Source organism: Budorcas taxicolor, chromosome 1 (assembly GCF_023091745.1).
Source record: "Budorcas taxicolor isolate Tak-1 chromosome 1, Takin1.1, whole genome shotgun sequence".
Classification (NCBI taxonomy): Eukaryota; Metazoa; Chordata; class Mammalia; order Artiodactyla; family Bovidae; genus Budorcas; species Budorcas taxicolor.
This window is the reverse complement of record NC_068910.1, coordinates 87,469,149-87,481,987: the sequence shown is the minus strand read 5'-3', so window position 1 is coordinate 87,481,987 and position 12,839 is coordinate 87,469,149.

Here is a 12,839-nt window from a genome sequence, read left to right as displayed (position 1 = left end):
CTAATCCCTTCAATCTATTTGTCACTTCCACTGTATAATTGTAAGGGATTTGATTTTGGTTATATCTGAATGGTCTAGTGGTTTTCCTTACTTTCTTTAATTTAAGTCTGAATTTTTCAATAAGGAGTTCATGATCTGAGCCACAGTCAGCTCCAGGTATTGTTTTTGCTGACTGTATAGAGCTTCTGCATCTTCAGCTGCAAAGAATATAATCTCTCTGATTTCGGTATTGACCATTGACTGATTGCAGTGATGTCCATGTGTAGAGTCTTCTCTTGTGTTTTTGAAAGAGGGTGTTTGCCATGACCAGTGTGTTCTCTTGGCAAAACCCTATTAGCCTTTGCCCTGCTTCATTTTATATTCCAAGGCCAAACTTGCCTGTTTGTCCAGGTGTTTCTTGACTTCCTACTTTTGCATTTCTTCCCCTATGATGAAAAGGACATCTTTTGGGGGTATTAGTTATAGAAGGGTATCTTTCTACCATGGGGTATCTTTTTTGGGGCAGATACAACATTCTCCTGTCTATCATTGTTCAGCAGAGGATTGTAATTTTGGAGTTCTTGCAGGAGAAGATGAGCATATCCTTCTACTCTGCCATCTTGTGAGTATACCATATATAAATATATATGAAGTCAAAAGACAAATTTTAAACTGGGAAAATATTAAACCTGTGCTTAGTATAAAAGAAATTAACTTCCTTACTTAACAGAGAGCTCCTCTAAATATAGATATTTGCAACCTAAATAAAATACCATAAAAGCTATAAGTAGTGAATTAATAGAATGAAAATAAGAATGAAAGTGAAGAGCTGGCATCAGTGACTAGTGTCTCCTTAAATTTTACACACTGATTCTGGCCCTTTGACAAAGTAGGCTCTGAAGCAATAACATTATTAAATGTAACAATGACTATTTCTTGATAATAAAGGATAACAACCATCTTATGCCTAAACAAAGCTTTAAAATATATAAAGCTATAACTGATATAGCTTAGAAAACACATCCAGGAAAAACGTTAAAACCTAGAACCAGAGATGAACATTTTAGCATACCACTCTTAGTAACAGCTAGCACATGCCTTTGTCACCATATGACATTTCTCTCTATGTCTTAGTGTATCTTTAGATGGTCATTTTCTTATAAGAATATCAGTAATACTGGATTGAGAAGTCATTCTACTCCATTGTGACCTCATCTTACCTAATTATATGTGCAACCATCCTACTCTCAGATAAGGTCACACTCTGAGGTACTGAAAGTTGGGATTTCAACATATTATTTTTGGGAGAGCAAACAATTTCCACTTAGATGGCCAAAAGAACATGTTACAGTTTTGCTTTACATTTATTTAAATGTGATTAGAGTTTCTTTCCATTTCTATCCTTGAACTATTGCTATGTCATATTTTGTATGTAGTGTATGTTGTTAGCCCCACAGTAGTTATTACTATTTCTACATCATCAGTATGCTTTTAACTTCAATTTTTATAGTGTTCATTTCTTTTATGCTTTCATCTTTGACTATTTCAACTTGAAAATATTTCTTTAATATTTCTTATGATGCTGGTTCATTGGTAACACTTTCTTTTAGGTTTTTTAAAAAGGGGCTGAAAACATCTTTAATTCACCTTCATTTTTGAAGAATATTTTCACTGGATATAGAATTTTAATTTGCAGATGTAATTTTTCTTCTCAATGACTTAAAAATGGCGTTCCATTGCTTTTGTCTTTTGTTGTTTTGGAAAGTCAGTCATAAATCTCATTTTTACTTTTTGATGGCAATGTCTTTTTTTCTCTGCCTGATGAAAACATTCTTTTTCTTGATAATTTGAGCATTTTAACTGTGTTTTTCCATATACAGTTTGTTTGTATTTATCTTTCTTGGGTTGGCAGAGATTCTTAGATCTGTGGTTAATGCCTGCCATCAGGTTTGGAAAAATTATCAACCATCCCTCTTCAAATATTGTCTCTACCTTTTCTTTGGGGATTCCAGTTACACATATATTCATTCCTGATTATTTTCTGTTCTAGAGTCTAATATGAAATTCTGTTTTTTTCAGGTTTTTTCTATGAGTTCTTCACTTTGAATTTTTTTTTCAATTTTTATGCTCACTATTTGTCTTTGCTGTATAAGTCTGCTATTTACTGTGTGTAGTCTGCTATCAAACACATTCCATGAGTTCTTAAGTTCATATATATGTATTTTTCAGTTTTAGAATGTCTCAATTTTATATTGATTCTAATTGTATACTGGAAATCTTTTTTTATTGTTTCCCTTTTGTACATTATTTAAATTATTCTTGTTATTTATTTTAAAGCTCTTATCTGTTTATTCCAATGACATGGCAAGAATGGAAAATCTTATATCATTTTATTTTAATTTTTATTTTCAGTTACATTTTCCTGCTTTTTCAGTTTTCTCATATTTATTTTAGCATGCCATAAACTGTAGAGAGAGAGGTTGACCTTATTTTTCCTCAATCAGTATTTGGCTCTTCTCTGTTATACACATGGACTGAGGGCAGATTACATCAGTTCAATTGGAAATTTAGCTTGATGGGTGCTGAATTGCAGGTTAAGATAAATTTAGTAGTTTTGGGGTATCATATTTTAAGTAGAGACATTTCTTTTGTTTTTGAAGATCCCTAGAAGGGCTTTGTCTCCTAAGTATTGCTTGAAAGCAAGATTTTTTATACCACCCTAGCACTCATACTACATTTCCAGTGACTACCCAAAGCTCTCTTTGTTTCTCTTTTCTCCTAGTAGAGTTCATCTACTCAGGTCTAATTGCATCTTCAAATCACAGATTTGACAAATGTCCTAATGAAGCTAATTACTGCTGATCTCGTCTTGCCTGAGAAGACATGTTCCAACTCTGGAAATAGTTAGTGTTTCCTTCTTTGCTTCCTAACTGCTCTGGTATCTTTATAAATTTTACTTACGAATGAATGCATTTTTTCCCATTTGTTAACATGGTTAACATGGGAGTTATGGCTAGCACCTATATTCTGCAATCTACTCACCAGATTCAATAGACAGATATTTTAGTATGTTAACTCTAACTGATGAGGCATGATTGGTTTGAATATTGTGATGAAAAGTATTTTGACATCACATTCAAACTCTTGGGTAATAAGGGCTATAATTCCTTAACAGTTTCTACCATGGATCTGGATATGGGAGTATGGCATGCATGCTAGTCCTACATCTAATTGCAGTATTTATTACTGTGCTCTACTAACTTTGGTAGTTGGTATGTGTGCCCAAGACAAAGGAAGACAAGGAGGGAAAGAAGCACCTACAATAGAGACTATGAATGGCACCTCCATGAGAGAAGGGCCTGTGATGTCTTATTCTCCATTGTATTCCCAGTTTCTTAAACAGTGAATGCTAAATACATTGTGGCTGCTTACAATATATTAACTGAATGAATAAGTAAAAGTAGTAAATATGGAGTGCATATAATAGGATTTGGTAAGACCCTTTACTAAATTTTAGGAACACTCAACTGCTTACAGCCTATGATCATGTCTGGCTCATGATATTTCCACAGCATACCATACCTCGTTTTTAGTTGCTTTTGAGTGAGTGATTGAATGTGTGTTGGAGCAGGTCATCATATATATTTTTAACATTGATAAAATAATTGGATTTATCCATTCATTCCATGAAATTTTACTGATTGCCCATCTGTTGTCAAATTCTACATAGACTGAGGGCAATTTTTACTTAAAGTAATAACAATATAAAAATTTGTACAAGCAATAAGATAATATCTTTAAATTTTTTTCACCAAATGCTATATAAGCAGTGTATTCCACAACCTGATAAAATAATTTTACTCTTATCTTGAGCATTAGTATCTTCTGCCATGAAGCCAGTCAAAGATTATTCTACCTTGAACTTAAAGATTCAAAACAAGTGACTCTACTCACGAGAAATAAATCACCTTTTTTCTGAAAAAACCATTCATTAATGATAAATTTGTATGTAAATATGTATCATTTAAGGTCTCTTTAAGTTATAACAGTCTGACTTGCTAAACAATTTACTTAAATGATTTATAAAACAAATAATAATTATCATTTATTTAATTCTATAATAACTGCTTTATAGTATTATAAGCTGTATTTCTAAAACTTGATTTGGGGATAGGTTAACAACTTTTTAAAGATAGGAAACTAAGATTTAGATAGCTAAGGCAGAATTTGAAGATAGGTTTGTCTTATTGAAAGCAAGCAAAGAAACTATCTTATTTTAGTCAGCTTGGACTGCTATTAAAAAATACTATGGACTGGGTGGCTTATACAATACAGATGTATTTTTGCATAGTGGTTCTATCAGTTATCCACAATCAAGGTGCCAGCCAATTCAGTTCCTGTTGAGTGTTCTCATACTGGGTTGCAGATGGTTGTTTTCTCACTGTATCCATACATGCTTGGGAAGAAGCGGGGGGATAGGGGAAGGTGGTGGTGGGTGGAGAGAGAGAGTGAGAAAGATCTTTTTGTTCCTTTTAAGTGAAGTGAAGTGAAGTGAAGTGAAGTCGCTCAGTTGTGTCCAACTCTTTGTGACCCCATAGACTGTAGCCTACCAGGCTCCTCTGTCCATGGGATTTTCCAGGCAATAGTCCTGAAGTGGATTGCCATTTCCTTCTCCAGGGGATCTTCCCCACCCAGGGCTCGAACCCAGGTCTCCCGCATTGTAGACAGACACTTTACCTTCTGAGCCACCAGAGAAGTCCTTTTAAGACCACAGTCCTTTTAGATTAGGGCCCCACCCTTTTAACCACATTTAATCTTAATAACCTCTTAAATACCCTATCTCTAGATAAAGTCACATGGGGGGTTAATGCTTCAACTTATGACTTTCAGTGAAACAGCTCAATTCGTGGCAGTTATTAAACACTATAATATGTAGTTTTGTAATTAACTACAGTTGTAGTTTTTTGTTGGTGTTTAGTTGCTAAGTCATGTCTGACTCTTTGCAGCCCCATGCACTGTAGCCTGACAGGCTCCTCTGTCCATGGGATTTCCCAGGCAAGAATACCAGTGTGTCATTTCTTTTTCCAGATCTTCCTGACCCAGGGATATAATAAGCGTCTCCTGGCATTTCTGGTGAATTCTTTACTACTGAGCTAACAGAAAGCCCCCAGTTACTACAGTTACAATTTTTAAATAACGATGAAATGATTCAACATCCTGAGGTTCTTTTTTTCATTTAGTTTATTCTTCTTCTGGGTGTGATTTACTTTGTGACCTACATTTAATAATTCCATGAATAACTCCCTGGCACATAGTAATATGTTTTGAATTAATGAATGATTTCCATCTCCAAAAAACAAGTTAATGGTCACACAGATTTGTGTTCTTGTATGGTTTTCAATTTTTTGTTTCCAAAGTATGAGTAAGTTAATACATTATTATTAATGCAGATGACATCCATTATTTATTCTTTCTAGTATTTTCAGAATTCAGATGATAGTTATAAACCTAAACTGTCTTTGGTTTCCTAAATTATATTATGCTTTATGATACAGCACTTCAATAGTCTAATCTTTGTCATCTACAATGTTCTTCAACCCTCAAGAGTATGTAGCCACAGCAAGATCAAGTTTTAGATATGGCTTTGGAGCACATGAATAAAACCATGTCCTTATGGTTAAAAATAATTTTCAACAGCTGGAACATTCAGTAGGGAGTTAATATGGATTCTAGAATCATGTATCAATTTTCAGGTAGTTTTCTCTTTTCAACAAAGAAAACCTGAAGAAGCATGGTCTTTTACAAAGAATTTATTTAGTTTTCCATAACACAAAATTTGGAGATGGAGGAGATGCGGGTTCTGTCTCTAAGTTGGGAAGAGCCCTTGGAGTAGGAAGTGGAAACCCACTCCAGTATCCTTGCCTGGAAAATTTCATGGACAGAGGATCCTGGTGGGCTACAGTCCATGGGGTCGCAAAGAGTGCAACACGACTGAGAGACTGAGCCCACACACGCACCCACACATACGCAAAATACAAAGTTTGGGGCTTAAATTTTTACCTGACATACAGAAAAAAATTTAAGAGAAGTGCAAAATAAAATAGCATTCTAGCCTTAACTACATAGAGGTTGAAGACAGAGGCGAGAAGGAAAGGGATGTGAAATGTTCAGAATGTCTGATTTAAATCTTTTAACAACATATCTGAGATTTTAGTAATAAGTGTTGGAGGGTTTGTCTATTTTTACCACACTGGCTGTACTAAGTATATCAAGATACTCTTTTGGTTCAGACTGGGATGAAGTCTATAAACTTGAAACAGAATAGCATCTGTTGCCTGGTAGAACAGGAATTATTCTGGGCCAGATATTAGAAGAGAGTTTCAGGGCCAGCACTGTGAGGTTAATTACATCTCTTCCTACAGAGATGGCCTTGGAGAGTCACTTTTCTTCTAAAAGGTTGTACCTGAATCCTCTCCCTCCAACCTTCCCTCTCTTTTCTGACCTTTTCTCTAAATAAAATATTTATTCTATATCTACCATTTCTTACAATAAGGAACCAAGGTGAAAGAATTTCTGAGGTCAGGGAGCTTATAACTTGGCTGGAGAAGCCCGGATATTTAACAACTAGTTTCTAAAATAGTCATACAAATTTTAAGTGTGATAACTGCTTCAGAGACAGATTTACCTTAATGGAGAGGGAACATTTTAGATAATATTTTGTGCCCTTTTTTCCTGTTATTTCCAAGCATTAAAGGGGATGATTCAGCCTTTTATTTTCTTACTGCAATAAAAGAGATATTTAGTTGCTAAGGGGCCAAGATTTCTATAAAGAAAATAATACTTATAATACAGTCTACTTTGGACTCTTTTTAGACTAACTTTAGGACTCTTTTAAATATATTCTTTTAACAAAATTAGCTGCACTTTTCCTAAAAATTTCCTTTATACTATTCTAGGAAATAGATTTAAACTTATTTCAGTGCCATATATTTAAGAATTTCAAATGTTAGCAATGAGTTGTTTTATTCATGAAGATGGTGAGCTCAGAAGATTAGGTGAAATACACTATTGCCCTAGATTTCTCATTTTTTATGTAAAATTTTTTTCTCTAAATTTTAATCCAACTTAAAATATTTTCTTCATATAGCTTCTTGTAAAACAAAATTAAACAATGCAGTAGTATGTAACATTAGAAAACTTTACCCCTTCAAACAATCTAAATTCCCCATAATGGAAGATTTTCTTCATTTTTTTTTTCTGCAGACATACATAACTATACATTTTTTTACATAGCAGTGTGATCATATAATATATATTATTCAGTAATTTTGCATACTTTCCTTAATAATGTATACTAAGTATCTTTCTATGTTATACAAATTCTCTTGCTGTCTAAAGCTATGTAATTATCTACTACACTAATGTTCTGTAATTTGTCAGTCAGATTCTTGGGTACTATGGATAGTTGTGTTATATCTAGCTTGCTGCTCTTATAATTCTCCACTGAAATCTTTCTGAATCTATATCCCCTTTTTCTATAATTATTTCTGCATATCACTTACTAGAAGTTACAAACTTGAATTTTCAATAGGTATTTTGATAGGTTTTTCCAGTTTGTCCTGCAAAAATCTGTTCCAGTTTACCCTCCTGTATATAAATTTTTATGCACTGCTGCCCTTCCCTTGGAGAAGGAAATGGCTACCCACTCCAGTATTCTTGCCTAGAGAATGCTGTGAACAGAGGAGCCTGTTGGACTGCTGTCCATAGGGTCACATAGAGTCGGACATGACTGAAGCGACTTAGCATGCATACCTGTGTTGGAGAAGGATATGACAACCTACTGCATTATTGTTGCCTGGAGGATCCCAGGGATGGAGGAGCCTGGTGGGCTGCCAGAGTTGGACACGACTGAAGTGACTTATCAGCAGCAGCAGCCCTTCCCTGCTTTCTGGCCAGTGCCACGCATTATTAACATTTGCTCATCTCATAGGAGATTATTACATTATTGTTGCTTTATTTTTGCATTTATATGTTCATATGAAAAGGCAAAATGATAGGATACTGAAAGAGGAACTCCCCAGGTCAGTAGGTGCCCAATATGCTACTAGAGATCAGTGGAGAGATAACTCCAGAAAGAATGAAGGGATGAAGTCAAAGCAAAAACAATACCCAGCTGTGGATGTGACTGGTGAGAGAAGCAAGGTCTGATGCTGTAAAGAGGAATATTTCTTGGGAACCTGGAATGTCAAGTCCATGAATCAAGGCAAATTGGAAGTGGTCAAACAAGAGATGGCAAGAGTGAACGTTGACATTCTAGGAATCAGCGAATGGGTGAATTTAACTCAGATGACCATTATATCTACTACTGCGGGCAGGAATCCCTCAGAAGAAATGGAGTAGCCATCATGGTCAACAAAAGAGTCCAAAATGCAGCACTTGGATGCAGTCTCAAAAGAGACAGAATGATCTCTGTTCGTTTCCAAGACAAACCATTCAATATCACAGTAATCCAGATCTATGCCCCAACCAGTAACGCTGAAGAAGCTGAAGTTGAACGGTTCTATGAAGACCTACAAGACCTTTTAGAACTAACACCCAAAAAAGATGTCCTTTTCATTATAGGGGACTGGAATGCAAAAGTAGGAAGTCAAGAAACACCTGGGGTAACAGGCAAATTTGGCTTTGGAATGCAGAATGAAGCAGGGCAAAGACTAATAGGGTTTTGCCAAGAAAATGCACTGGTCATAGCAAACACCCTCTTCCAACAACACAATAGAAGACTCTACACATGGACATCACCAGATGGTCAACACTGAAATCAGATTGACTATATTCTTTGCAGCCAAAGATGGAGAAGCTCTATACAGTCAACAAAAACAAGACCAGGAGCTGACTGTGGCTCAGATCATGAATTCCTTATTGCCAAATTCAGACTTAAATGGAAGAAAGTAGGGAAAACCACTAGACCATTCAGGTATGACCTAAATCAAATCCCTTATGATTATACAGTGGAAGTAAGAAATAGATTTAAGGGACTAGATCTGATAGATAGAGATCCTGATGAACTATGGACTGAGGTTCATGACATTGTACAGGAGACAGGGATCAAGACCATCCCCATGAAAAAGAAATGCAAAAAGGCAAAATGGCTGTCTGAGGAGGCCTTATAAATAGCTGTGAAAAGAAGAGAAGCGAACAGCAAAGAAGAAAAGGAAAGATATAAGCATCTGAATGCAGAGTTCTAAAGAATAGCAAGGAGAGATAAGAAAGCCTTCCTCAGTGATCAATGTAAAGAAATAGAGGAAAAGAACGGAATGGGAAAGACTAGAGATCACTTCAAGAAAATTAGAGAGACCAAGGGGACATTTCATGCAAAGATGGGCTCGATAAAGGACAGAAATGGTATGGACCTAACAGAAGCAGAAGATATTAAGAAGAGGTGGCAAGAATACACAGAAGAACTGTACAAAAAAGATCTTCACTACCAAGATAATCACAATGGTGTGATCACTCATCTAGAGCCAGACATCCTGGAATGTGAAGTCAAGTGGGCCTTAGAAAGCATCACTTCGAACAAACACACTCCACTAGTGGAGATGTTGGAATTCCAGTTGAGCTATTTCAAATCCTGAAAAATGATGCTGTGAAAGTGCTGCACTCAGTATATCAGCAAATTTGGAAAACTCAGCAGTGGCCACAGGACTGGAAAAGGTCAGTTTTCATTCCAATCCCAAAGCAAGGCAATGCCAAAGAAGGCTCAAACTACCACACAATTGCACTCATCTCAAATGCTAGTAAAATAATGGTCAAAATTCTCCAAGCCAGGCTTCAACAATATATAAACCATGAACTTCCAGATGTTCAAGCTGGATTTAGAAAAGGTAGAGGAACCAGAAATCAAATTGCCAGCATCCACTGGATCATCGAAAAAGCAAGAGAGTTCCAGAAAAACACCTACTTCTGCTTTACTGGCTACACCAATTTGGCCTTTGATTGTGTGGATCACAAGAAACTGTGAAAAATTCGTAAAGAGATGGGAATACCAGACCAACTTACCTGCTTCCTAAGAAATCTATATGCAGGTCAAGAAGCAACTGTTAGAATTGAGCATGAAACAACGGACTGGTTCCAAATTGGGAAAGGAATATGTCAAGGTTGTATATTGTCACCCTGCTTATTTAACTTATATGCAGAGTACATCATGTGAAATGCTGGGCTGGATGAAACACAAGCTGGAATCAAGATTCGTGCGAAAAATATCATTAACCTCAGATATATAGATGACACCACCCTTATGGCAGAAAGCGAAGAACTAAAGAGCCTCTTGATGAAAGTGAAAGTGGAGAGTGAAAAAGTTGGCTTAAAGCTCAACATTCAGAAAACTAAGATCATTGCATCTGGTCCCATCACTTCTTGGCAAATAGATTTGAAAACAGTGGAAACAGTGGCTCACTTTAATTTTGGGGGCTCCAAAATCACTGCAGATGGTGATTGCAGCTATGAAATTAAAAGATGCTTGCTCCTTGGAAGAAAAGCTCTGACCAACCTAGACAGCATATTGAAAAGCAGAGAAATTACATTTCCAGCAAAGGTCCATCTAGTCAAAGCTATATTTTTTTCAGTGGTCATGTATGGATGTGAGAGCCAGACTATGAAGAAAGCTGAGCATGGAAAAATTGATGCCTTTTTTTTTTTCTATAAATGGGAAAATTTATTTCAGCATTAAAAAGAACAAAAGAAATGCCATTATAATAAAAGACAGTCTGTGAGAATAAATCAAATTATCTTCATGAAGAATTCATGTGTTACACTGATTTTGAACTGTGGTGTTGGAAAAGACTCTTGAGACTCCCTTGGACTGCCAGGAGACCCAACCAGTCCATTCTAAGGGAGATCAGTGCTGAATATTCATTGGAAGGACTGATGTTGAACCTGAAGCTCCAATACTTCAGCCACCTGACATGAATAACTGACTGATTGGAAAAGACCCTAATGCTGGGAAAGATTGAAGGCGGGAGGAGAAGGAGACAACAGAGGATGAGATGGTTGGATGGCATTACCAACACGATGGACATGAGTTTGAGTAAGCTCCGGGTTTGGTGATGGACAAGGAAACAGTTCATGGGTTCTCATGGAGTCGCACATGACTAAGCAACTGAACTGAACTGAAATTTTCATATGGACATGGATCTTTGCTTGACTGTCATGTTTCATTAATCCGATTAGTGAAACACAGTAACATATAGTGACTGGGTCAGTAATGTACTGTTTCACTCAATGAATCTTTATCATAAATATTTATATCTGGTTGGACAAATATATGGGCTTCCCTGGTGGCTGAGATGGTAAAGCATCTGCCTGTAATGCAAGAGACCCGAGTTCAATCTCTGGGTCAGGAAGAATCCCTGGAGAAGGGAAGGGCTACCCACTCTAGTATTCTTGCCTGGGAAATCCCATGAACAGAGAAACCTGGTGGGTTTCAGTTTTGGGGGTTGCAAAGAGTTGGATGAATGTATACTTATTATTCATTTTTGATAATTTCTTGCCTCTTTTTATTGACTACTTTTCCAGAAGGATTTAAGAATAAACTTAGTTCCTTTTTCTCCAAAATTAGGATTTTGATTAAAACTTTCATGTATTGCTTTGAGGGGAATTGATATCTTTCCATCAATGAGATTTCCTATCTAGAAATAAGATTCATTTCTGTTTTTACTAAGGACTTCTATGTCCAGTGGTACAGTTTTTAATTTTCTCAAATAGGTTTTCACGTTCCCAGTTAAATTTATTCCAAGGTAATCTGTAGCTTTTGTTGGTATTATTATGTTGGTATTATTGGTATGTTGGTATTATTACGTTGTTAGAATTACATTGTCAATGAAAGCTGTCAAACTATTGATTTTAATAAATTGAATCAATTTAATTGATTCTCACTTTATTTCTGACTTTCTAAGTAACTATCTTCTTTGTCTGCATGCATGCTAAATTGCTTCAGTTGTATCTGTCTCTTTGCGACCCTATGGACTAATAACCGGCCAGGCTCCTCTGTCCATGGAATTCTCCAGGAGAGAATACTGGAGTGAGTTTGCAAGCCCTCCTCCAGGGGGCAGGTTCAATCCCTGACCCAGGGATCAAACCTAGTCTCCTGCATTGGCAGGCGGGTTCTTTACCAGTAGTGCCACCTGGGAAGCCCAGCTATATTCTTTAAATAATGATAATTTGTTTCTGTTGTGGAGTGAAAATGGTGGTAGAGTTCCCTGAAAATGTGTGGAAGCATTTTTCTTTTCATTTGTACTATATGGAGCAGGTCTGTGTGGGGATTCTACCCCATTTCTTCTTTGGCTCTGAGACCCCTAACTTGCTGCAACTTTGTCCAAAATAGAGTCCTCATGGGTTGCCACCTTAGTTCATTAGGCAGACAAGTTATTTTGGTGAACCCGCAGAGTACTCTAAAAGCATTCTCTGTTCCTAAATTATTCCACTTAACCTGTGGCTTACTCCTAGGCCTGCTCTCGTTTTCAGCCTCTGCTGTCTCTGAGGATGGGTTTTCTCCCCAGCACTGATTCAGAAAATTGGTGTACCTTCTTCTCTGGATACTACATTCTTTTTCTTTTGAATTTTTGATTTTTTTTTCAATTTCATGCCCCTTTTATCTCAGTGCTTTATTTTTATTATTCTTATATAATAATTGGTATATACAATTATGTACATAATCTATGTGTAAATTGTGAAAGAAAATAATGAAATGGTCATTGATGAATCCCTCCTTCTACTTTCAGAGCTATACCCAAGCCATTCCAAACACAATTGAATCTACCAATATGTTTCTTTCCTATCTTTTCTGCCTTCCTATCTATTTCCTA